Here is a 26544-nt window from a genome sequence, read left to right as displayed (position 1 = left end):
AAAATCTCACCAGATTCCTAAGTTCAAAGACTCATAACTCTACAAAAGTCAACTGATATAAATGTTCTTGTGGATATGCTCATTAACATATTATGTCCTCATAAAATACAAAGTTTCATGAAATTCTGTTGTGTGGTTTTAGAGGAGTTGCGATTACAAACTGTTGAAGTAGTATATTTAGGCCAAAAGTCTTAATTCAAAGGGGCATATATAACTCCTAGAAAAAAAAATCATAATTTCCTGTCCATATGCATATCTACATAGAATGTCCTTATTATCTACAAACTTTCAAGAAATTCAGTTGTGTGGTTTCAGAGGAGTTGTGATGACAAACTGTTGCAGTAGTATATATTGACGCAAAATAGTTCAAAGGGGTGTTACTCCTAGAAAAAAAATTGAATCATAATTTCCTGTCGATATGCATATCTACATAGTATGTCCTTATTATCAACAAAGTTTCATGAAATTCTGTTGTGTGGTTTCAGAGCAGTTGCGATGACAAACTGTTGCAGTAGTATATTGAGACAAATAAGTTCAAAGGGGCGTTACTCCTAGAAAAAAAATTGTATCATAATTTCCTGTCGATATGCACATCTACATAGTATGTCCTTATTATCTACAAAGTTTCATGAAATTCTGTTGTGTAGTTTCAGAGGAATTGCGATGAGGACTGATGGACGGACAGACGATACGACGGACGGATGAACAGACATAAGACGGACAGGTCAAAACATTATACCCAATGCCATAAATAACGTGGAGTATACAAATTGGTCCACATTGTATCTTAAAGACAGATTTACTCATAATAAGAGAGACATTTGCGAGTTTGAATGTTCCTTTGGTATTTTTAGGCTCTCTTTTTTACAAACCAAAAAAACTTTTAAAAACCACAGTGCTTATAAAAACGACAGAAACTTTGTCATAAATGCCTATATAGAAGGTTTTAAAGGCTCTTGATTATAGAAAAAAAAAAATAACATAAAAACATAAGACACACATTTGTTTTGATGATCATGAATATTAAAATCATAAATTTTATTTATATTTCATGAAAATGCACTTTTATAATTCTGTATAATGTCCTCTACAACATCAAATGCTTCTTCAAAATCCTCCTGAAAAAAGATAAAAAATCAAATCTTAAAAATTTACATTATTCTGCTATATTATATTTTACCTTTGAATTTTAAATTTCAAAACACATTTTTTTTTAATTAAAATGCATTTAAGGTTGCTGGGGCTTCTTAATTAAATCCATAGAATTTTTTAATAATTTGTCAAAATGAAGTTTTTATCATGCTGTTTTAAAAAAAATAGTAAAATGTATTGACACACTGGACTTTTTTTCATGCTACGGGTTGTGCAAAATTGTCAGATTTAGTATAGATTATACAAGGAAAATTCTATTTTGTGTGATAAAAAGAAAACTATTCCATAGAATTTTAAGATAAAATGTGAGAAGATAGCTCTTATAACATGCTTTCAGGTAAGAAAAAGAAAATAATGGGGTCACCAAACTTGTTTTCTTGCTACATATTAAAATAGGTAAATTAACAACACTTTCTATTATAAAATTACTGTATCTGAACTACTTCCCCTACTATCTGAGTTATATCCCCTTATTTGGCAAAGTTGAAAAACTAGAGGATCTCTCAAGAGCCTGTGTCGCTCACCTGATTCTACTTTGGTTTTGGAAATCATGTAAAAATAGATTAAAATCATAACAGATACCCTAATAATGAGTGAGGCCAAATTTGGTTTAATATTGGTCCTGTAATTTAATAAAAAATCCTGGTGGCCATCTTGAACAGTAAATCGGCAACAAAGTAGCAACACTTAATCAGCACCTCATAAGAAACATTTATGCCATGTTTTGGTTTCATTCCATTCAGTGCACCTCTAGAAGAAGCATTTGTATGTATTTCCCATAGGGTCTTATGTTAAAGGAAGTCCCTCCATTGGCGGCCATCATGGATGAAGGATCAGCTTCAAAGTAACAAAACTTAGTCAGCACCTCATAAGGAACATTCATGCCATGTTTGGTTTCAATACATTCAGTATGTGGTTCTCTAAAAGAAGACATTTGTATGTATTGTCCATTGGGTCCTTTGTTAAACATTGTCCCCATCTGGCAGCCATCATGGATGAAGGATCAGCTTCAAAGTAACAACACTTGGTCAGCACCTCAAAAGGAACATGCATGCCATGTTTGGTTTCATTCCATTCAATGGTTCTCTAAAAGAAAACATTTGTACGTATTTTTCATAGGGTCCTATGTTAAACTAAGTCCCCCGCTGGCGGCCATCTTAGATTATGGATCGGCTTCATAGTAACAACACTTGGTCAGCACCTCATAAGGAACATTCATGCCATGTTTGGTTTCATTGCATTCAGTGGTTCTCTAAAAGAAGACATTTGTATGTATTTCCCATAGGGTCCTATGTTAAACTAAGTCCCCTGCTGGCTGCCATCTTGGATGATGGATCAGCTTCAAAGTAACAACACTTGGTCAGCACCTCATAATGAACATTCTTGCCATGTTTGGTTTCATTCCATTCTGTGGTTCTCTAAAAGATGAAGTTTGTATGTATTTCCCATAGGGTCCCATGTTAAACTAAGTCCCCCGCTGGCGGCCATCTTGGATTATGGATCTGCTTCAAAGTAACAACACTCGGTCAGCACCTCATAAGGAACATTCATGCCATGTTTGGTTTCATTCCATTCAGTGGTTCTCTAAAAGAAGACATTTGTATGTATTTCTCATAGGGTCCCATGTTAAACTAAGTCCCCTGCAGGCGGCCATCTTGGATTATGGATCGGCTTCAAAGTAACAACACTCGGTCAGCACCTCATAAGAAACATTCATGCCATGTTTGGTTTCATTCCATTCAGTGGTTCTCTATAAGAAGACATTTGTATGTATTTCCCATAGGGTCCAATGTTAAACTAAGTCCCCAGCTGGCAGCCATCTTGGATTATGGATCAGCTTCATAGTAACAACACTTGGTCAGCACCTCATAAGGAACATTCATGCCATGTTTGGTTTCATTCCATTCAGTGGTTCTCTAAAAGAAGACATTTGTATGTATTTCCCATAGGGTCCCATGTTAAACTAAGTCCCCCGCTGGCGGCCATCTTGGATTATGGATCGGCTTCAAAGTAACAACACTCGGTCAGCACCTCATAAGGAACATTCATGCCATGTTTGGTTTCATTCCATTCAGTGGTTCTCTAAAAGAAGACATTTGTATGTATTTCCCATAGGGTCCCATGTTAAACTAAGTCCCCACTGGCGGCCATCTTGGATTATGGATCGGCTTCAAAGTAACAACACTCGGTCAGCAACTCATAAGGAACATTCATGCCATGTTTAGTTTCATTCCATTCAGTGGTTCTCTAAAAGAAGACATTTGTATGTATTTCCCATAGGGTCCTATGTTAAACTAAGTCCCCCGCTGGCGGCCATCTTGGATTATGGATCGGCTTCAAAGTAACAACACTCGGTCAGCACCTCATAAGAAACATTCATCCCATGTTTGGTTTCATTCCATTCAGTGGTTCTCTAAAAGAAGACATTTGTATGTATTTCCCATACAGTCCTATGTTAAACTAAGTCCCCCCTGGCGGCCATCTTGGATAATGGATCCGCTACAAAGTAACAACACTTGGTCAGCACCTCATAAGGAACATTCATGCCATGTTTGGTTTCATTCCATTCAGTGGTTCTCTAGAAGAAGTTCAAAATGTAAAAAGTTTACGCCGACGACGGACGACGACGGACGACGGACGCCAAGTGATGAGAAAAGCTCACTTGGCCCTTAGGGCCAGGTGAGCTAAAAAATGAATCAAACAAAATATGTTTTTTTTTTAGAAATTACAGCTGTAAATATGATAAAACACATAATTTAAAGGGTTCTATATTTACATTAAAGTCTTACAGTTACACATGGATTACATACTACTCTCACAAATTGCACATTTCTTCAAAGATCTATCTGCTACTTCAAAATCCAAAATGGAGGAAGACAAGTGGGCCACCCTTATTGTGTTCATGCTTGCTGCTTAAAATGATTTTAGACCTTGATTTCAAAAGCAACTACTTCATCATTATTTGTTTTTCCCTGACATGCAATGGTTTGCTGAATCTCTGTAACATTTGATTAAATATTTAGACATTAGACATGTGTGAATCAATTAATGTCATTTTTTGTCATATGGCTCAACACATGTTTCTGTACTAAACAGTGGCAGATCCAGAGAGGGTGGGGGTGGAAAGGGGGGGGGTTAGAGAGCGTATGCCCCCCCCCCCCATACTTGAACTGAAAAATTAAGACTGTAAAATGATTAATCAGACTAAATTATACATGCCCCAGGCAGGACAGGAACCGTTAATTTAGCACATTTTACACTTGTTTTATGTTTTTAGCCTAAAATAAGGTCCAAAATTTTTTTCGTCTCACTATGCTCAGCAAAAGATTATATTCTATGCCCCCCTTTCAAAAATCCTGTATCCACCCCTGTTAAAACATCCATGGCTTTCAAATATTTGACTTTGAGCATTCCTGACGAAAGTAAGTTCATAGAAACGCTTTGAACAGATTAATAAACTATTATTTTTATTTATTTAACAAGGTACTAAAGCTTTTGATTTTACACAAAATTAACAAATGCAGAAGAAAATTTACAAACAGCTGCGCCATGATGGCATGATACGCCCGTCGCGTTTTCATAGAATAAAGTTCAATTACTTCTCAATGTCATATCAGAAATTTATAGTAATCTAAAGGGAGCTTACGTCAATAGATATAAACAATTCACCAAAGTTTCATGAAAACTGCTGAAAGCATTTTTGAGTTATTGTCCAAAAACTGGAACATCCCCCCTTTTTTAATGAATAAAACCCCGTAACTAGGAAACGTAAAATCTAAAATTTATAAAGATTGAAGGGGAGCTTACGTCAATAGATATAAACTATTCACCAAATTTTTGAGACCTGCTGAAAGCATTTTTGAGTTTTTGTCCGAAAACTAGAAAATCCCCCTTTTCTTTATAAACAAAACTCCGTAACTAGGAAATGTAAAATCTAAAATTTATAAAAATCGATAGGGGGGCTCATGTCAATAGATATAAATAATTCACCAAAATTTCTTGCAAATTGGTGAAAACATTTTGAGTTATTGTCTGAAAACTGGAAAATCCCCCTTTTTTTAATGAATAAAACCCCATCCCTCAGAAATGTAAAATCTAAAATTCATAAAAAATGAAAGGGAGCTCACCTCGATAGATATAAACAATTCCCCAAAGTTTTATGCAAATTGGATAAAGCATTTTTTAGTTAATGTCCGACATGTTGACAACGGACGAACTGACAGAAGGACAGTGGTATACCATAATACGTCCTGTAAAAGGGCGTATAAAAATTACTGCTGTCACATGTTTTGAAACTGAAAACTAGAAATGAATTGGCCATGGCGTTGTATGTTTTTCATCCAAAAAGTATTAAAATCACACTACAACCTTACAAAGAATGTTAAATCAATGACAGTCAGTTTCATTAAAAGATATACAGTACTTTTAAAATAAGGTTACTACCTTCACAGGTAAATTTTAAATGACAGATACATATTCATTGTAAAAAGTATTAACTCTATCAAAATGTCAATAGACCAATTCAAACAAACTGGGAAAATGAAACAGCTCTCCTAAAGATTAATTGTATCCCTCCATAAGATAGAATTAGAAGATGTAAGGTAAGGGTGAAGGTTGGTACCTATTGAAACGTTTAAACCGCTGCATTTGTTTGCACCTGTCCTAAGTCAGGAACCTCATGTTCAGTGGTTGTCTTTTGTTGATGTGGTTCATATAAAGTGTTTCTCATTTCTAATTTTTTTTATAAAGATGATATCGTTGGTTTTCCTGTTTGAATGGTTTTTTTACTTAGTCTAGTCATTATGGGGCCCTTTATAGCTTGCTGTTCTGTGTGAGCCAATAGTCTGTGTTGAAGACCATACTTTGACCTATAATGGTTTACTTTTACAAATTGTGACTTGGATGGAGAGTTGTCTAATTGGCACTCATACCACATCTTCTTATATCTATGTGGTATGAGTGTCAATGAGACAAATGTCAATCCAAGTCACAATGTGTTAAAAGTAGACAATTATTGGTCAAAGTACAGCTTTCAAAACAGAGCCTTTGCTCCTCTGAACAACAATCTAATATAAAGGGCCCCAAAATGACTAGTGTAAAACAAATCAACGGTCTAATCTATATAAAAAAAAAAGAAACAAGAAACACTTATGAACCGCATCATCAAACAACAACGATAAGAGTATGATTTATCTATAAAAGCTGTAATCATCTATTTGCAAATCTTTTTTTAACCTTTACCCTTAGATAGACATTGAAGACTCATTGATGGCCTTCGGCTGTTATCTGCTCTACGGTCAGGTTGTTGTCTCTTTGACATATTCCCCATTTCCATTCTCAATTTCATTGGCTATATTTTAGGTTCTTCTGGTCATATAGCTTTTTAACTTTTTCCGCTTTTATACATCCTTGACTTTCAAATATTCTACCTTGAGTGTTCCTGATGCAGGTAAGTCCATAAAAGTTCTTCTGACACATGAAATTTATATCCAGTTATTTACATTGTTCCCATACATGATTGATAAGCCCCATTTGAAAACTATATATCGATATTTAAACAATGCCCACTTACATTGGTTACTCCATATTTGTTATACCAATGGAGATAAGCTTTGGCAGCGAATTTGACCCTTGACCTTTCATAAACTGTCTCAAGGAATTCTACTATTGACTCTGAATTGGATGCTACTGTGAATGAAGCTGTGTCTTTTGGTCCAATACTGTTGGTTTTAGCTGAAACAATAATTTATTGTTGATATATGATAAAAAATCTACTGACACATAGTTTATGAAACCTATACAGGCGCCCACTAACATGTTTAACCCCACCACATTCTATATGTATATGTCTGTCCCAAGTCAGATGCCTGTAATTCAGTGGTTGTCGTTTGTTGCTGTGTTACATATTTGCTTTTTTATCATTATTTTGTACATAAATTAGGCTGTCAGTTTTCTCGTTTGAATTGTTTTACATTTGTCATTTCGGGGCCTTTTATAACTGACTATGCGGTATGGGATTTGCTCATTGTTGAAGGCCATACAGTGACCTACAGTTGTTAATATCTCTGTCATTTTGTCTCTTGTCAAGAGTTGTCTCATTGGCAATCATACCACATCTTCTTTTTTATATTTATGTATTTATCTCCTTCTTTGCAGATAATTTTCTGAACAGTAGATTAATTTTTGTTTTATACCTAATCAACCTGTAGTTTTTTTTAGGTTTTCTATAAAAAGATATTTCTAAGTTATACCTGTATTGCCATGAATATTTTATGTTTTCCACTGCGAGTCAAGACAAGTATGGGAGATTTCATTCAAATTGTTTTGGCATACATTGTACATGTTTTATGACATCAAATGACACAAAAAGTTCAATTAATCACTCTCTTTTTATTTACCAGGTGAAAAAAAATAAAACAAGAATGTCTCCATAGTACACAGATGCCCGACTCGCACTATCATTTTCTATGTTCAGTGGACCGTGACATTGGGGTCAAAACTCTAATTTGGCATTAAAATTAGAAAGATCATATCATAGGAAACATGTGTACTAAGTTTCAAGTTGATGATTGGACTTCAACTTCAGCAAAAACTACCTTAACCAAAAACTTAAACCTGACTTGACCAAAAACTTTAACATGAAGCGGGACGGATGGACGAACGGACGCACGGACGGAAAAACATAATGCCCATAAATGGGGCATAAAAAAGGCATCACGTTTGAAAGACAGTTATCATCATACTGTTAAAAATTGTTTTTTTTTTCACATGAAATCTATATTTTTATTTTTTTTTTTTGACCAAATCATTTTGTGAGGTTTTATTTAGATGTGGTTCTAAGATACAATACTTTTTTTCTTCTCTCATTTGTCAAACTTTTTATTTTTAAACTGCTTGACAAGCCAAGATTAGAAATAGGAAAACTTAACTGTCTACAAAAGATTATATATCTCTAAATGTAATTGTCAATGCTACATTGTATATAAACATATTCTTTTACAATTACCAGTCCAAATATCTATAGGGAAAGGATTCCAGCTGACAGTGTTGAAAGATTTACGGAACTTTTTCTCCAGCCCCTGTGTCATCTGAGGATAAAATGTCTCTGTACTGTCACCTCGTGCTATCACTACATTACCTATACTACCAAACTGATGCTGTATAAGGAAAATAGGTTTATGTTCCTCTCCTCTTGTATCAATAAACATATGTACCAAATGACAATCAAGGAGAGGTTACTGTAAAAAAATAAACAGGTAAAGCCAATTGTGAATATTTCAAGTAATGGCAGCTAAGGGGTAGATAATTGTTATTATTAGAATTCAAAATAAATAATTTAACCCATCAATATTCTTTATATCTTAGCAACCCCATTATAACCATTCTTTTAATTTGTTGGCCCAATTTTCTCTTTTCTATATATTTTGACTCATCTTTTACTATTCTAAAGATATAAGAAGATGTGGTATGAGTGCCAATGAGACAACTCTCCATCCAAGTCAAAATTTATAAAAGTATATTTGTTTGGCCTATTTTCCACTATTCTATGTTTTTGTCCCATTTTTCACTATTCTATAGTTTTTTGGCCTATTTTTTTCTATTCTCTATTTTTTTTTGCCCATTTTTCATTATTCGATATATTTTTTTTGGCCCATTTTTCTCTTTTCTACATGTTCTATATTATTTTGCCCATATTTTGTTGTCCCATCATTCTCATTTTTGTAAACCTCATCCCAACTCTAATACTAAGGATACTACATTTCCTTTGCTATCGTGTCGTCTAATGCTTTGACTCATCTGTTTCTGTAATCCTGCCCATGACAGCTTACTGTAATAAATAAAATTGAAATGCATGTTTGGTTAGCAACCACCTCCTTTAACTTGGAGCACCAATTTATGTGAAGCTAAAACTACCAAATGGAGACGGACATTCTTTAATTGCCCCTTGATATTTTCTCTTTTGTTGAGTAATAGTAAATTATAATTTTCCTTTTAAATAGTTTTCTTCAATTGACATAAGATCAGTTTTATCAGGTCCAGAGGTTGGCCTTTATATACAAGTTTGACTGTATTAACTTATCTCTTAGTTATATGTGGACCTGTACAAACTCATGTACTGACTTACCTCTTAGTTATATGATTGACCTGAACACATACATGTACCGACTTACCTCTTAGCTATATGATGGACCTGTACAAATACATGTACTGACCTACCTCTTAGCTATATGATGGACCTGTACAAATACATGTACTGACTTACCTCTAAGCTATATGATGGACCTGTACACATACATGTACTGACTTACCTCTTAGCTATATGATGGACCTGTACAAATACATGTATTAACTTACCTCTTAGCTATATGATGGACCTGTACAAATACATGTACAGACTTACCTCTTAGCTATATGATGAACTTGTACACATAAATGTACTGACTTACCTCTTAGTTATATGATGGACCTGTACACATACATGTACTGACTTACCTCTTAGTTATATGATGGACCTGTACACATACATGTACTGACTTACCTCTTAGCTATATGATGAATCTGTACAAATACATGTACCGACTTACCTCTTAGTTATATGATGGCCCATAACAAATACATGTACTGACTTACCTCTTCCCTATATGATGGCCCATAACAAATACATGTACTGACTTACCTCTTCCCTATATGATGGACCTGTACAAATACATGTACAGACTTACCTCTTAGCTGTATGATGGACCTGTACAAATACACGTACTGACTTACCTCTTAGCTATATGATGGACCTGTACAAATTTGTTTGCTGGAAGAGGACAAACTGATCTTATCATCTCCCAAGGTTCCATACCAATACTTGGTCCACTAAGAAATAAAGATGTAAACTTGTATGCAAAACTTAAATCTATAAATTGATTTAACTCCTCTTGTAAACTTGACTATCTAGTTTGTCATACATTACAGGAAGTTCTCTGATTTTCGTTGTCTACAAATATAGTCCCTAGTGTGGACAGTGTATAACTTTTTTCATACACCTTTCAAATTCAATGTTTTTATATTTAATGCATAAAATAGTAAGTTGGGGGATGAAATAACATGTTAAATAAATGAAGAATGTGTCTATAGGACGCAGATGCCCTCAATTGAAAATATACAGCAAATTCTGCAATTTACAAAGGGTCATAACTCAAGAACGGCAAAAGTGACTCCAACAAAAAACATAACCACACAATTTGAACTTTGTGACTTGCACTCACCCATACAAAAATAGTACAAGTGCCTTTCAACCCCCACCATATATTTGTTTCTATAGTAGCCCTTTGCATATGACAGTGTTGTATAGATTTGAATAAGTAGCTACTATTTATGCCCAAGTTATGCATCAGGCACCATTTTTTACCTAATAATTTGGTATAGCATGATTATTTATACTTTATTGTGCAAAGTGAAATAAGATAAAATCTATATGGTGATAAAGTATAATACCAAAGAAGGTACTATAAAAACTATTGTATGTGCAAGGGGAGACAATTCAATTTATTTTTCATGTAAATCAGTTATTAAGCCAATTTTTGTCGAGCCTGCAACTTTTGTTGCAAAAGCAAGACATAGCGATCCTACATACCGTCGGCGGCGGCGTCGTCGTTGTAGTCGACAGCGGCGTCCACAAATATTCACTCTGTGGTTAAAGTTTTTGAAATTTTAATAACTTTCTTAAACTATCCTGGATTTCTACCAAACTTCGACAGAAGCTTGTTTATGAATATAAGATAGTATCCAGAAGTAAATTTTGTAAAAAAAAAAATCTGTTTTTTCGTATTTTACTTATAAATGGACTTAAGTTTTTCAGCCAGTTAACATTACATTCACTCTGTGGTTTAAAGTTGTTAAAATTTTAATAACTTTCTTAAAATATCCTGGATTTCTACCAAACTTGGACAGAAGCTTGTTTATGATCATAAGATAGTATCCAGAAGTAAATTTTGTAAAAAAAAAATCCTGTTTTTCCGTATTTTACTTATTAATGGACCTAGTTTTTCTGCCAGTTACCATTACATTCACTCTGTGGTTAAAGTTTTAAAAATTTTAATAACTTTCTTAAACTATCCTGGATTTGTACCAAACTTAGACAGAAGCATATTTATGATCAAAAGCTAGTATCTAGTAGGAAGTTTTTATTTCCTGTTTTTCCGTATATTTCTTATTAATGGACTTAGTTTTTCGTCCAGTTAACATTACATACAGTCTGCAGTTAAAAGTTTTTAAAACATTTATTAGATTCCTAAACCATTCTGGATTTTTACCAAACTTGGACAGAAGCTTCTTACAATCAAAAGATAGTATCTAGAGGAAATTTTTTTTGTTGACATAGCGATCCTACATTCCGTCCTCTTCTGAATTAAGGGATAAATCATCAAACAATGTAAAAATTATCTTCTTTATCATTTGTTCATTCAATAAATTTATGTTTCAACTCTTTTATAAATCTATAGATTTGATTGCATACTGTATTCATTTTTACAAGCATAACTTTTTTCATACATTTCAAACGTTTTATTTCATTAACTGTAAATCTATTATGTGCATTCCCCTATCACACTGAAAACAAAGATAACAGCAAAAGTAGGCGAGACATTGGGTTTCCGCGGAACCATTACGAATTTTTTTATGTTAATATCCAGTTCCTTTCAAATTTTAAAAAGAGACATATCCAATCTTTTTGGTACTCCACCTAAATTGACACAAATTTCCAATTATCACATAAGGGGTTTGAATTCTTGAATTCTACATGAACTTGCAGATTATCTTATGATTTATATTTGAAATAGTGAGATTCAAAAAATATTTTATAGAGTTGTAACGGGAAACAATCTAACCTTTTTGGTGTTGTGGATATTTTGGCAGAAATACCCAAAATACAGCGCAGGTGTTCATGGCATCAAAAGATACATTTTTGTTTTATATTAGGGGAGATAATCTGACCTTTTTGGTGTCATGGTATCTGTTGGCAGGAATACCCCACCTAGAGCAGATGCTATAAAGGTGTTCATGGCATCAAAAGAAACACTCTCCATCTTCCTCTGTAGTTTTCCCAGAATATCATCGTTATAGGTCAGAACAACACAGTCTGTATTCCTGAAAAAGAATCATCGTTATAGGTCAGAACAACACAGTCTGTGTTCCTGAAATAGAATCACCGTTATAGGTCAGAACAACACAGTCTGTATTCCTGAAATAGAATCATCATTATAGGTCAGAACAACACAGTCTGTGTTCCTGAAATAGAATCATCATTATAGGTCAGAACAACACAGTCAGTATTACTGAAATAGAATCGTCTTTATAGGTCAGAACAACACAGTCTGTGTTCCTGAAATAGAATCATCATTATAGGTCAGAACAACACAGTCTGTGTTCCTGAAATAGAATCATCATTATAGGTCAGAACAACACAGTCTGTGTTCCTGAAATAGAATCGTCTTTATAGGTCAGAACAACACAGTCTGTGTTCCTGAAATAGAATCATCATTATAGGTCAGAATAAAACAGTCTGTATTCCTGAAATAGAATCATCATTATAGGTCAAAATAACACAGTCTGTATTCCTGAAATAGAATCATCTTTATAGGTCAGAACAACACAGTCTGTGTTCCTGAAATAGAATCATCATTATAGGTCAGAACAAAACAGTCTGTGTTCCTGGAATAGAATCATCATTATAGGTCAGAACAACACAGTCTGTATTCCTGAAATAGAATCATCGTTATAGGTCAGAACAACACAGTCTGTGTTCCTGAAATAGAATCGTCTTTATAGGTCAGAACAACAGTCTGTGTTCCTGAAATAGAATCATCATTATAGGTCAGAACAACACAGTCTGTGTTCCTGAAATAGAATCATCATTAAAGGTCAGAACAACACAGTCTGTATTCCTGAAATAGAATCGTCTTTATAGGTCAGAACAACAGTCTGTGTTCCTGAAATAGAATCGTTATAGGTCAGAACAACACAGTCTGTATTCCTGAAATAGAATTATCTTTATAGGTCAGAACAACACAGTCTGTGTTCCTGAAACAGAATCATCTTTATAGGTCAGAACAACACAGTCTGTGTTCCTGAAATAGAATCATCATTATAGGTCAGAACAACACAGTCTGTGTTCCTGAAATAGAATCATTGTTATAGGTCAGAACAGCACAGTCTGTGTTCCTGAAATAGAATCGTCTTTATAGGTCAGAACAACAAAGTCTGTATTCCTGAAATAGAATCATCATTATAGGTCAGAACAACACAGTCAGTATTCCTGAAATAGAATCGTCTTTACAGGTCAGAACAACAGTTTGTGTTCCTGAAATAGAATCATCATTATAGGTCAGAACAACACAGTCTGTATTCCTGAAATAGAATCATCTTTATAGGTCAGAACAACAGTCTGTGTTCCTGAAATAGAATCATCATTATAGGTCAGAACAACACAGTCTGTATTCCTGAAATAGAATCATCGTTATAGGTCAGAACAACACAGTCTGTGTTCCTGAAATAGAATCATCATTATAGGTCAGAACAACACAGTCTGTATTCCTGAAATAGAATCATCGTTATAGGTCAGAACAACACAGTCTGTGTTCCTGAAATAGAATCATCTTTATAGGTCAGAACAACACAGTCTGTATTCCTGAAATAGAATCATCATAATAGGTCAAAACAACACAGTCAGTATTCCTGAAATAGAATCATCATTATAGGTCAAAATAACACAGTCTGTATTCCTGAAATAGAATCATCATTATAGGTCAGAACAGCACAGTCTGTGTTCCTGAAATAGAATCATCTTTATGGGTCAGAATAACACAGTCTGTATTCCTGAAATAGAATCATCATTATAGGTCATAACAACACAGTCTGTATTCCTGAAATAGAATCATCTTTATAGGTCAGAACAACAGTCTGTATGCCTGAAATAGAATCATCATTATAGGTCAGTACAACACAGTCTGTATTCCTGAAATAGAATCATCATTATAGGTCAGAACAACACAGTCAGTATTCCTGAAATAGAATCATCATTATAGGTCAGAACAACACAGTCTGTATTCCTGAAATAGAATCATCATTATCATGATTATAGGTCAGAACAACACAGTCAGTATTCTTGAAATAGAATCATCATTATAGGTCAGAACAACACAGTCTGTATTCCTGAAATAGAATCATCATTATAGGTCAGAACAGCACAGTCTGTGTTCCTGAAATAGAATCATCTTTATAGGTCAGAATAACACAGTCTGTATTCCTGAAATAGAATCATCTTTATAGGTCAGAATAACACAGTCAGTATTCCTGAAATAGAATCATCATTATAGGTCAAAACAACACAGTCAGTATTCCTGAAATAGAATCATCTTTATAGGTCAGAATAACACAGTCTGTATTCCTGAAATAGAATCATCGTTATAGGTCAGAACAACACAGTCTGTGTTCCTGAAATAGAATCATCATTATAGGTCAGAACAACACAGTCTGTGTTTCTGAAACATAAACTTTTTGTCGATGATCATTTAAACTAAATAAATAACGACAGTTTGGTTTTAAATTGAACATTTTAATTAGGAATAGTTGAAGAAATATATAACAATGTAGAAAACAAAGAAACAAATAGGAAATATACAAGTAATTAAAAAAAAGGCAGGAAAATACATGTAACAACATTGATTAATCATAGACCTTAACAGCTATTTGTTCTTTTTTGAATTAATAAATGACATGAAAAATACACTGTTGAAGATGCAACCATATAATTATAAACACAAAAAGAATCTATGGATTTTTAAGTTGTTTATGTTGTTTTTTTTTTGCATTTTAAATTTTGGAATTTCTAGGAACAAACCTATTCCCAGGTTTTGTTTTTTTTTATGTTTCTTGTCCCTGATTTTCCTTAAAGATCAGATTCAAGTGAGGATGTGTAGGTAGAAGATTTTATGCTAATCACAAAAATTTACCACATTATATTACTTGTAATTTTACCTTTGAAGATATGACAGTGTTAGCAAAGCATTATAGTTCTGTAACGGACTTTCTCCTGTCAAACATGGTGCCACAGTACAGGAAATCAGATGTTTCATGGGATATTCCTCCCTCATGGCCTCACACAGACGAGATCCTAATCCTACAAAATATACAAATATATGTAAGGTTCTGTTTGGGAATGATCCCTAGAGAACAGGAAATTAGATGGTTCGTGGGTTATTCCTCCCTGATGGCCCCACACAGACTGGACCCTAATGCTAAATATATACAAGTCTATGTAAGGTTCAGTTAGGTAATTATCCCCACAGTACAGGAATAATAATTGGATAATCTCTTTTCTAAGAATATATAGATGTTTATAAAGTTGAGCTTGATATTTCCACAAATCACAAAAAGACAACAAAAGGAACATCATAAGGCCTTGTGATTGGTTTGTGTTGTCTCCCTTTGCCCAATTACTTTACATCATGATAATATGGAATATATGATATTGAGAAAAAAAACAGTTGTGAAATATATGTTGCTGAATCATTTTATTTCTATAAGTTTGGGCTTATAATAAAAGAATATAAAGAAATATAAAAATTCAAAGACCAAGGGGACATAACAAATTTTGTTGTTTCATTCACACAAGCTATAGTAACTACATACATACAAATACCAACCTGATCCTGTACCACCTGTCAAACTGTGCATCATTATACAACCATTTTGTACATGTCACATCTGTAAAAAATATAAATGATGTTTTTGAGAAACAGGGTAATTTTGACATACAGTATATGCACCTGTTTATTTACAATTGCAGATTTTATGATGACCTCTATTGGTCTTTGATTTTTCAGTGTTGTTGGTTTATATTGTTTTATTGATGTAAATAAATGAATCAGAAAGTAAATACTGTACATTAATTTATTTTTGTGGAAAGAGGAAAATTTATATGTATATATGTTAGTGGCTATTTGATTTTGTGGTTTTTTTCAGTCTGCTTACAAGCCTATAAAAATATGTATTTTTTTATTCATTTGAATTGTTAAGGGATCATAGATTTATTCTTACGAGGAAGCTCTGAGCATGCTCGGAGCTTTTTAATAAGACTTATTTATATAGACCAGATGTTTACACAGGTGTTAATTGAGCTTCCTCTTTAATGCTCTACTTTCCTTATTATAGAAGTGCTATAGATTTGATTGACATCTTAATGGATCATGATAATTATTGTCACATAAACTGCTGAGAAGAGCCTACTTAAAAAGCTCCGAGCATCCTCCGAGCATGCTCGGAGCTTCCTCGTAAGAATAAATCTATGATCCCTAATTCGCCTCTACCCACAAAATCTACTAATATGTGTGACCCACACAAAATAATAAATTCACAGTAAGATAAATAATTCTATTCATTTAAATAACCAGAAGTATATGTCCTTTTATGTAATTGATTTTGATGGCAAACCTATGTTTGTCTTTGATGAATCATTTACTACTTGTTTACCCTGACCTTGACATCCAAATGTATTTTTCAGTGTTTGTGTTGTTGGATTACTGGTTCATTCATTGCATATTCCTTTTTATTTAATGAAAACAATAGAAAGCAAAAATAAGTTTTTATTCAATGGCCTTATGAAAACAATCTACACCAAAATTATTTCCAACTACTAGTCCAATTTTCTTAATGGTCCAAACAAAAATTTGCAAAAACTTACTAGCCGAATAAATTTTAAAAGGATGGGGCATCGGACTAGTGACCATTGGTGCAGACTGTGAAAACAATAGAAAGCAAAAATAAGTTGAGATGTTGAAAATTAGTTGATAAGAAAAGGAAAACAATTAATGGTTTTCGATGATGTGTTGTGTGTACTGTTTTTTCCATGGCCTCGTCAGTTTGTCTTCGATTTGTAGTTTGAATATCTCTTTGGTATCTTCCATCTCTCTCTTTTAAAATGAGCAATATTACTTTGATTATTTCCCTTTGACCAATACAAGAAGAATGGCATATAGCAGAGAAAACTATATATTGCAACATATAGGCATTAATTACTTTTTTTTTTATAGTTTTGCTCTTGTGTTTGAAATTCAGAATTAAGTCAGTTATTAAGACCTTGCTTTACAGTGCAGTACTTGTCCATTGGGCTTTAAGGCTGTATAAAGAATTATGAAGGCCCATTACTTATGTATTAAGTTGTACTGTGTAGATGCTGTCAAATTCAAAATGACCCACATCTCCTTTTATCAATGCAACATAAAAAGTAACTGTAAATAAAGAATACAATAATTGTAATTAATGAAAATAATGTGATCAGAATTTATAACAGTACTGATTGAATCACATTTTCAGAAATACAAATAAAACATCAGACAAATTTCTAGTCCTGTTACCTTTCAATTTCTTTCCTGACTTGGTTGGCAGTATCCTCTAAAATGTGATCCTCTCCACTCTTCATTAGTCCATGGTAGCCTATAAATCAAACAAAAAAATATGTGTGAGTATCCTGAAGAAGAAAGTTGTTGCCCGTCATCCCCAAATAATCATACCTGTCAACCTCTGAAGCTGAAAATGCAGGTCATGACCTGCATTGAAGAAGAAAATGTCAGGTCATAACGTGTACGATTTTTTTCTGTCCAATTTTAGTATTGAGAGTTTTTTTTTATATACTTTAACATATACATGTACCACTAAGTTTCCTAAAAATAATCACTTTTGTATTTGTTAAGTATATAAATATTTATCATAAATTAAATATCTTTCTAAAGCAATGCCCTTTTATTGTTTTATTCACACTAGTTTACTTCTTTTTATTAATGAATGTCATAAACCCCAGCTATACATGTAATTAGAAATCAATTATAGCTAATGTGCTCCTATATATATACACAGGAGGAAGATAAATAAAAAGAAGTTAGTTTGTTTCCTTTCAGTGTAATATCTAGAGCATATGGATTTGATTTAAAGCTTTTACATTTAAGTGATAACAAAATTATTCTCTCCAACAGAAATGTAATAAAAGGTTCAAATTGTTTCAAAATGATTTTTACAGGATATTTGATAACGGCAAATCTTTTAATCAGGACATAAAATTGTATGTCAAGCTTGACTGGCTTCAACTTTCTGTTGTACAATAACAAACAATCCTCGAATTGTTACTTTTCAATCAAATGTAATGGTTTGATAGTTGTCATTGGCAGGTTAATAAGCAAATCCTAATTTCAAATGTTTACTTTTTCAAATGAAAAACGCTGAGAAAACCGAAAGTATATTTGACTTCTAAATACCGTAAACAATACAGGTCAGAAATATGGGCGAAAACAGGTCATTTTCTGAAATCCCGGGTTATTTGAATACCCGGTGGGTATTTAAAAAATCCTGTGTGAAGGGGGAAATTCTCGGGTGTGACCTGCAGAATACAGGTCAGTTGACAGCTATGAATAATACACATGTAAGCAAAAATCCCCAAGTTCATTTGTTCATACTGGAATCCTCAAGAATTAATTCAAATCAAAAATTAAATAGCAGATGCACATTTGCATGTCCTGCAGAGGAATCTGTGCAAATTTTGGTTGAAATCACTCCAGAAGATTTTAGCCAGTAATTATTAAACTATCACAAAAAATAAATGCAAGCAGCTATTTCTGAATTTCCATGTACAGTTTATCATATCTGTTTCCAAAATGATGACGGATATGTTCCAATTGACATACCCACAAGTCCTCTTTTCCTACAATGTGACCTACCGTATTAGACTTATCACAGGGTTCGTGCTTACATGAGCAACACAACAGGTGCCACATGTTGAGCAGAATCTGCTTACTCTTACGTAGCATCTGGGATCACCCCAAGTTTTTGATGGAGTTCCTATTGGTCAGTCTTTAGTTGTCTATGATGCGTTTTGTGTACTGTGTTTTGTCTTTTCTTTGTGTTTCGTTTATTGCATTTATTCGTTTTCGACTTGTGAGTTTGAATATCCCTTTGGTAACCTTTGTCTCTATTTTGTCAAAGCCTTAAAAATTATATTAATCGTAATCCCAACCTCTTTCCATTCACAACCAATCACTCTGTTTTATGGTGATTTACACAACAAACTGTAAGAGACTTTAGAGTGATTGAAAGGAGGGAGATAACTCTTGCATTGTCATGACAACACACCTAATGCCCAATTTGTTCCTCTTCCTCTCTTTCCAGATACAATGTTTCCATCTCTGTATAAAATTAAATATTTATAAGCCTTGACAAAGTCGCCTGTACGAAATGGGACGCCCGTAAATGACACGGAAACCAGGCGTAGAAATCATACTTTATCAGGGCGTCATTGTAGTGTTTACGGAATGCATGTCCAGGCGTAAACCAGGCGGAAACCAGGCGTAAAATTAGGCGTAATATTTAAATGAGTACGCCTGTCCACAGAAAACCAGGCGTTATATGCAAATGAGTACGCCTGGTCAATAAAAAAAACAGGCGTAATATCCTTACATAATACTACACTTATTTTAAATCAGTGTATTACCCTAGCTGTGTACTTTTGTGTATTTGATACAAACTTCTGTACTATTGCTTAAATTTCTCATTGTTTGACATGAAACTTGAAATATTAACCATTAATTGAAGAAGCTATATAAATAAATACATATTGGACAGACACTGGCTCAAATAAGTTTAAGTTTAAATTAGAATTATGGCAATAAATTCTTCCTGAAATAAAACCAGCATTTTAACTAAGTTTTTTTTTGAAAATTAATGTCATTTGAACCAAAATATCAATGATAATACTGCAATTTAACTTAATGTGAAAGATTTTAATGTTATCCAAGGATGAAGGTTTTCAGAATTCAAAATTACTGTTAAAAAATAAAACTTAGTTACTCACATAATTATCTCTTACCGTGCCATGTATATTACTTTCCTTTTATTTCACAATTTTCATTAATCAATTTGATTCCATAATTCCAATTTCAAATTCTTCCAAATTATCCCTGAATATATATAGCTGCCATAAGTCCAACTCTTGCAAAATAATACCAAAGAGCCAAATTTTGAAAAAAAAAAATCCCATGATCCTTTATCAACAAAGCATTATGGGTATTATGATTTACGCCATTACAACAGTTTTACGCCCGTAGGAAAATTTACGCCTTATTTCAATTTACGCCAGGTTTACCATATTTTCTACGCCCGTAAGGACTACAAATTTACGTTTCCTGTTCCCTTACGCCTGGATCTGGACACGTAACTACCACTTACGCCTGGTTTACGCCAGATTTCCAGGCGTAATACGCCTTATAATTTCGTACGGGCAGTGAGGAATCTCATCAGTGGCAATGTCCTCTCTAGAATATTTTTCAAGGCTTGGGGGTTGACTGAAAGGATGGTGGTCATGAATTTTGATGAATGGAGCTTACAAAGAGTACTAGTGAATTTCAAGTTTTGAAGGATGAGGGCCTAAATTAATGCATGAGGGTACCACCAGTATAATTTAGTAGCTGTTGCTTGTTGCTGTATATCATATTTGTTTTATTTTCTACATACATCAGGCTGTTTTTATAGCTTGCTATGCAGTTATTGGTTTTGCTCATGAAAGTCGTATAGTGACTGAAAGTTGCTTGTATATAGATATAAGAAGATGTGGTATGAGTGCCAATGAGACAACTCTCCATCCAAGTCAAAATTTATTAAAGTAAACCATTATAGGTCACAGTACGGTCTTCAACACGGAGCCTTGGCTCACACCGAACAGTAAGCTATAAAGGGTCCCAAAAATTACTAGTGTAAAACCATTCAAACGGGAAAAACTGTATGTCATTTGGTCTCTGGTTGAGAGTTGTCTCATTTGCAATTATACCACATCTAATTTTTATAGCATCTTGATCTAGTTCCATTTCTAAAAGGGAAAATCCATTCTTTTCCCTTTTTACCTTTGTTTACCACTCCATTACACTATAGTTCGAACGGTTTAACAATGCTTTTTTAAACGTATTTTTATAATTTCCTGCTACGAAACTATGGGTTTTAGACCAATTTATGATCGATTTAATGCATTTAATGCTTTTTAATACTTTATTACTATCTGAAGTGTTAAATTTTTCATATTGGCTATGGAACTTGTACATCTTTTACAATATCTTGTAAATTTAGTATGAAATTTCTCCTTCATTAAACTGGCCCAAAGACCATTTTAAACATACACACATAGCATAACATTTTTAATCTGGTCGTAAGACCAAAACTGGATAAGTGACATTAAAAAAAATTAACACCCATCAACAAAATCTTAATAAATAGCAAAACGTTAGTCCGCAAATGTATTGAAGAAATATTCTGGTCTTTCGACCAAAAAGAAAGTTGCCCAAACGTTATACATATATATCATTCTGGTCTTTAGACCAAATATTCATGTATTTTCTTATTCATTGAAAAAAAAAACAACTAAACAATAAAAACCCATTAGTATTTTTGATACTCATAAACTGGTCCTTAAACCAAAAAAGGAAAATGATCATGTAGTTTCTTTCTTAAATGAGTTCTTTGTATTGACTCTTGTTATTAAAAGAAAATCATCAATATCACAACGAATAAAAGGCAGATAATAAAAAAGCAAAACAAAGATGACAAAAAGAAACAACTGGGATTTAATGTCCTACCAATCAATCTGAGTCTCTTATATGTTATCAATAAGTAACTACTAAGATATTTTTGGAGAATAAAACAACTTTGGATTTTATTAATCATGTTAATGAAACATTTCAAATGTGTTCGGAGCTTGTAATTACAACTGACAACTGTCTGAATAATATATAAGTTGGTTTGAAATAGAAGGATAGATATGTGATGTAACAATTCTTTCCCAAATACTTAGAAATATTTTGAGGTAAAAAACCAGCACTAAATACAAATATTCGTCTATCAAAAAATACATGAACAAAGATTCTAAAAGAAAATATATCGCTAAGTATAATCTATGTTTTTGGTAATAAATTTTAGTTTCAATAAAATAAATATATGAAGAGTAAATTTTTCTGGTAATTTCTTTTATATTCTTCTTCCTTTTCTTTCCTTGGCATGTTTTCTCTGTAATAGAAGAAACGATATATTAACATAATTGTGCTTAATGCATATTCATCCTTTTTTTCTTTAACTTGAAGATATCAATATGAGGGTCGTAATGGCGGTACCTTCATGACGAATCACGGTAAAAATTCTTGCCAAATGTCGTAAACAATAATTTTTGGTGCATGACGATAAAATGTACACTTTCTTTCAGACGATAAAAAAAATCAACTGATTTTGACGAATCACATTACCTTATTTTCCAAAAATAACGTTAACGTTTGTTATTTGAGACCTCCGACAAATCAAGTTAAACTTTTTACCAATTTGACGCTAACGGTAGCCGGAAATGTCCGTATGACGACTGACGGTAAAGGACATTCCTACCTTCCAATATACATTAAAATTTCTCAAATGATAAAATAAAATACAAATAACATAATACCTTCTGATTCTTTTCTGTTTCCTTTTGGTTTCCTTTTTTTGTTGTTTTGGCTGTACTTGCACTTGAAATGTAAGAGTTCATGTAGCCAAAGTTAAACAGGTTTGAACAGGTCACGTTTCTAAATAACATCGAACGCAGATTTTTAAATAAGTGATCTTTGAGTAAACATAACACAGAAGACGGGAGCGAGAAAAAACACCCATGTCACATTGTGTAGCGTGATCGACCTCTTAATATTGCAATGATTTCCTCAGAAACAAATGTTATAATGTATATGAGTCGTTCTGAAGTTGGAGCGAGATGAATGTTTTTTTTAAATTTTGCTCCATGTTGAAGGGTCACTGTCATTTTCAGATGAACAACAATGAGAGCGCTGTTCCTTCGATTTTTATTTCGTGACGTATATATAGTGTTTTTGTGTCCTATGGAAAGCAAAATATACGGACAAATTTATCACTTCGACTGAAAGCATTATTTATATTGTGATGGCCTGCCTTTTTTTTTATTTTTTTATTTTTATACAATGAAACTGGAGATTAAATTGATTAATATGTTAAAAGAAAAATGTGGAACCTTCCATAAATAAGAACTAGACAGACTTACAGAACACTCCTCTCGCTCATTTTCCAATAATCTCCTTAATTCTGCTGGAATGTCTTGATCAACCGAGGGGCCTTGTTTTTTCAATTGTTGTTTGGGTAACAACGGAAGAATCCATTTTGCCTTTGATAAAATTTTTGTCCTTCTGTAGGGCAAACTGTCTCTAATTTTTTCTAGATGAGCAAGAAATCCGCCCCACCACTGTTGCTCCGTATGTTCTATTTGATCAGTGAAAAGACATTGCCACTGTGGTATTCTAGATTTTATTTTATTTACGTCTATCTTCTCAAACTGAGGATTGATAACTTTCGGTATTCCCTTTGGTAAATTTGGTCTTCCAGAAATGAGTTGAATAATGCCATGTTCTGTTTTCCATTCGCTGTCTTGGAAAGCTTTGTATTGCATTTTCACATTATTTGTTGCTAAATCCCGGATAAACTTATAATGCAAAGGTTTAGTATGCTTTCGAATGTCGTTAAGGCTTGATGTTATCCATGAACGAATGTCATAAATGGCTTCAACATCCTTAACGTTCGGAAGCATCTCCTTTAGACGAGGCATAGTTTCAGCATCATTCCTACGAAGAGTTTCAGCTATTCGACTAAAAGCAGCATCCACATCTTCGTGTGTATGTCCAACTGGTAAAAATGATAAATGCACCTGAAAAGAAAATTTGCTATTCGTAACAGTACAATAGTTGGTGATTTAAATACGCTAACTTTTAATGCTAGAAAAAACTAAATCATTAGTGTGTAAAATGCTAAATTGTTTCAATTTAAAATCAGGTTCATCATGATGAAATAGTATTCCTTGTATAATACGAGTTGACCATACCCATCTTATTAAAAGGCAGTAAACAATACATGTATGTGAATAAAGAGCTACGCCAATAGCGCGTGATACGCCCGTAGCATTTTCAAAGAATTAAGTTCCAGTCCTCCTAAATGTCATATTATTAATTTATCAAAAACCATTAAGGGATGTTATATTAACAGATACAAACCAGCCATCAAAGTTTCATGAATCTGCACTAAGCAATTTTGAATTTTTGTCCGAAAACTGAAAAATCCCCCCTTTTTATGAATAAAATCCCACAACTCGGAAGCGTAAACGGTAAAATTTATGAAAATTGAACGGGAGCATACTTCAATAGATATAAACACTTCACCAAAGTTTCGTGAAAAATGCTCGAAGCATTTTACAGTAATTGTCCGAAAACTGGAAAATACCCCTTTTAAATGGATAAAACCCCTTTAACTTGAAAACGTAAATTCTAAAATTTATAAAAATCGAAAGAGAGCTCACATCGACACAGATATTAACAATTTACCAAAGTTTGATGCAGATTGTTATTGTCCGACATGTTGACAACGGACGGACGGACTGAAGGACAGCGGTATACCATAATACGTCTTGTAAACGGGTGTATACAAACTGAGCGAATAGCATGTTCTTTAGCCATGTTTTTATTATTCCGAAAATTAATGCAGGAGGATACCACATGTATAATTAAGTAGTTGTCGTTTGTTGCTGTATATCATTTTTGTTTTCTTTTCTACATACATCTGCAGGCTGTTAGTATTTTCATTTGAATTGTTTCACATTTGTCATGTTAGGACTTTTTGTCATATAAGGGCAGTTGTGGGTTTTGCTAATGAAGATCATATGTATGGTGACCTATAATGCTGCATTTACCTCATTTTGTCTCTGATGGAGAATTGTCTCATTAGTTCCCGAGGGTATCACCAGCCCAGTAGCCAGTACTTTGGTACTGGCATGAAAATACGGATTTTGTGCTATTAAAATTTGCTGTTACAAAATTTTTGAAATTATTTAAAATTAAGGAATGTATCTCCCTCATTCAACGCTCTGATTCCTTGCCCAGCTTTGGCTATAATTTTTGTCCTTTTCGATTTCATCCTTTTAATAAGCTTTGGATTTTCAAATATTTTGGCCTCGAGCATCACTGAAGAGACATTTATTGTGGAAATGCGCATCTGGTGCCGAAAAATTGGTACTGTCTATGTTATTGCAATCACGCCACAACTTATTTCTATCATGTCTATAGCATCATGTAGTTTTGCCATGTTTTTATTATTGTGAAACTTGTGATGAAATCCAGGTGTCTGAAAAATAAAAACTGGCATTTTAATTCTTGATAGCAATTTTTTCTAAAATCGAAATAATAATAAATCTATCATTTGTCTGTGTATGTGTTTCGTGTTCACTAATGACAAAAATAAATTGCAAGCAAACATTTCTGTCCTTCCTGTACTTATTTACCTTATTTTGAGACCTTTACAAGCCTTTTGTACAACTTTTGGCTCACTATCTACATGTACAGATCTTTGTTTTCCATCAGGGTGTATGAAAGTGTGTCTGAAATACAAAAAAGACAGGTGATTATAAAACAGAAAGACAAATGTATTATCAAAGCCTCACTACTGTGATTAAGAAATAATTCTTTCATGCAATATGCTCATTTTAACATGGGTAGGCATTATATAAATTTGTCAATATCTTTGGACCGAGCGTTAGCGAGGTGTAAAATATTGACAAATATAATACCTACCCATGTCAAAATAAGCATTTGCACGATAGAACTATTTTGATTCTGATAGGAATATTTAGAAATTTTGTACTTTGAAGAGGACCTATAATACATATTCAAAAGGCAGCCATTTTGATTTGATGAACCAAAAACATTACAGAAAATTAACAGTTGAACAATAAAAAAATTAACATATATACGTAAACTTATTTTTAGAATGATTCTATTTAATTTCCTAGCGAGCAACCACCAACTAAAATGTCCATTTAGACCTCCCGCGTTGTTCAAAATACAACTGCATTGCAATTTCAATTGTGATGTCAATCACGTGCAGCCCGTGTTTTATTGTATTTAGAGCAGGGCTTTGTTTCCAAAGCGAAAGAAGTACGTCATATTAGAATCTCAATTCATCATGTTCATGTATGTGTGATTTCATAAAAAAAAATGGTATATACAATATATATGTGGTCAATTATGGAATCACAACTTTCACTCATAAAGTGCAATACAACCTCAACAGCAAGCATCATATTGTGATTTGGGGTTGATTAACTAACATTTAATTCATTAGACCAAACAGGACGTGTTTAAGCATTCATTTGTATCATGACATATCTAAACAACTTAGCAAATAAACAAAAATTCATAAGGTGGGAAATTCAACAGGCATGACCATGATGACAGAGCAAACATGAATTTGTGCAAACAGACCAGGTGAGAACAGGTTTTGGGA

At 33.3% G+C, this 26544-nt stretch overlaps 1 pseudogene; it reads right to left on the bottom strand.

Annotated features, from left to right (window-relative positions):
* Positions 1-1001: 1001 nt before the first annotated feature.
* Positions 1002-26544, bottom strand: part of LOC127718593 (tubulin delta chain-like) — a 38591-nt pseudogene continuing 13048 nt past the window's right edge.

Source organism: Mytilus californianus, unplaced genomic scaffold, assembly GCF_021869535.1.
Source record: "Mytilus californianus isolate M0D057914Y unplaced genomic scaffold, xbMytCali1.0.p SCAF_10, whole genome shotgun sequence".
Classification (NCBI taxonomy): domain Eukaryota; kingdom Metazoa; phylum Mollusca; class Bivalvia; order Mytilida; family Mytilidae; genus Mytilus; species Mytilus californianus.
Note: the sequence above shows the minus strand (reverse complement) of the source record. Positions and strands in the feature narration are given on the sequence as shown.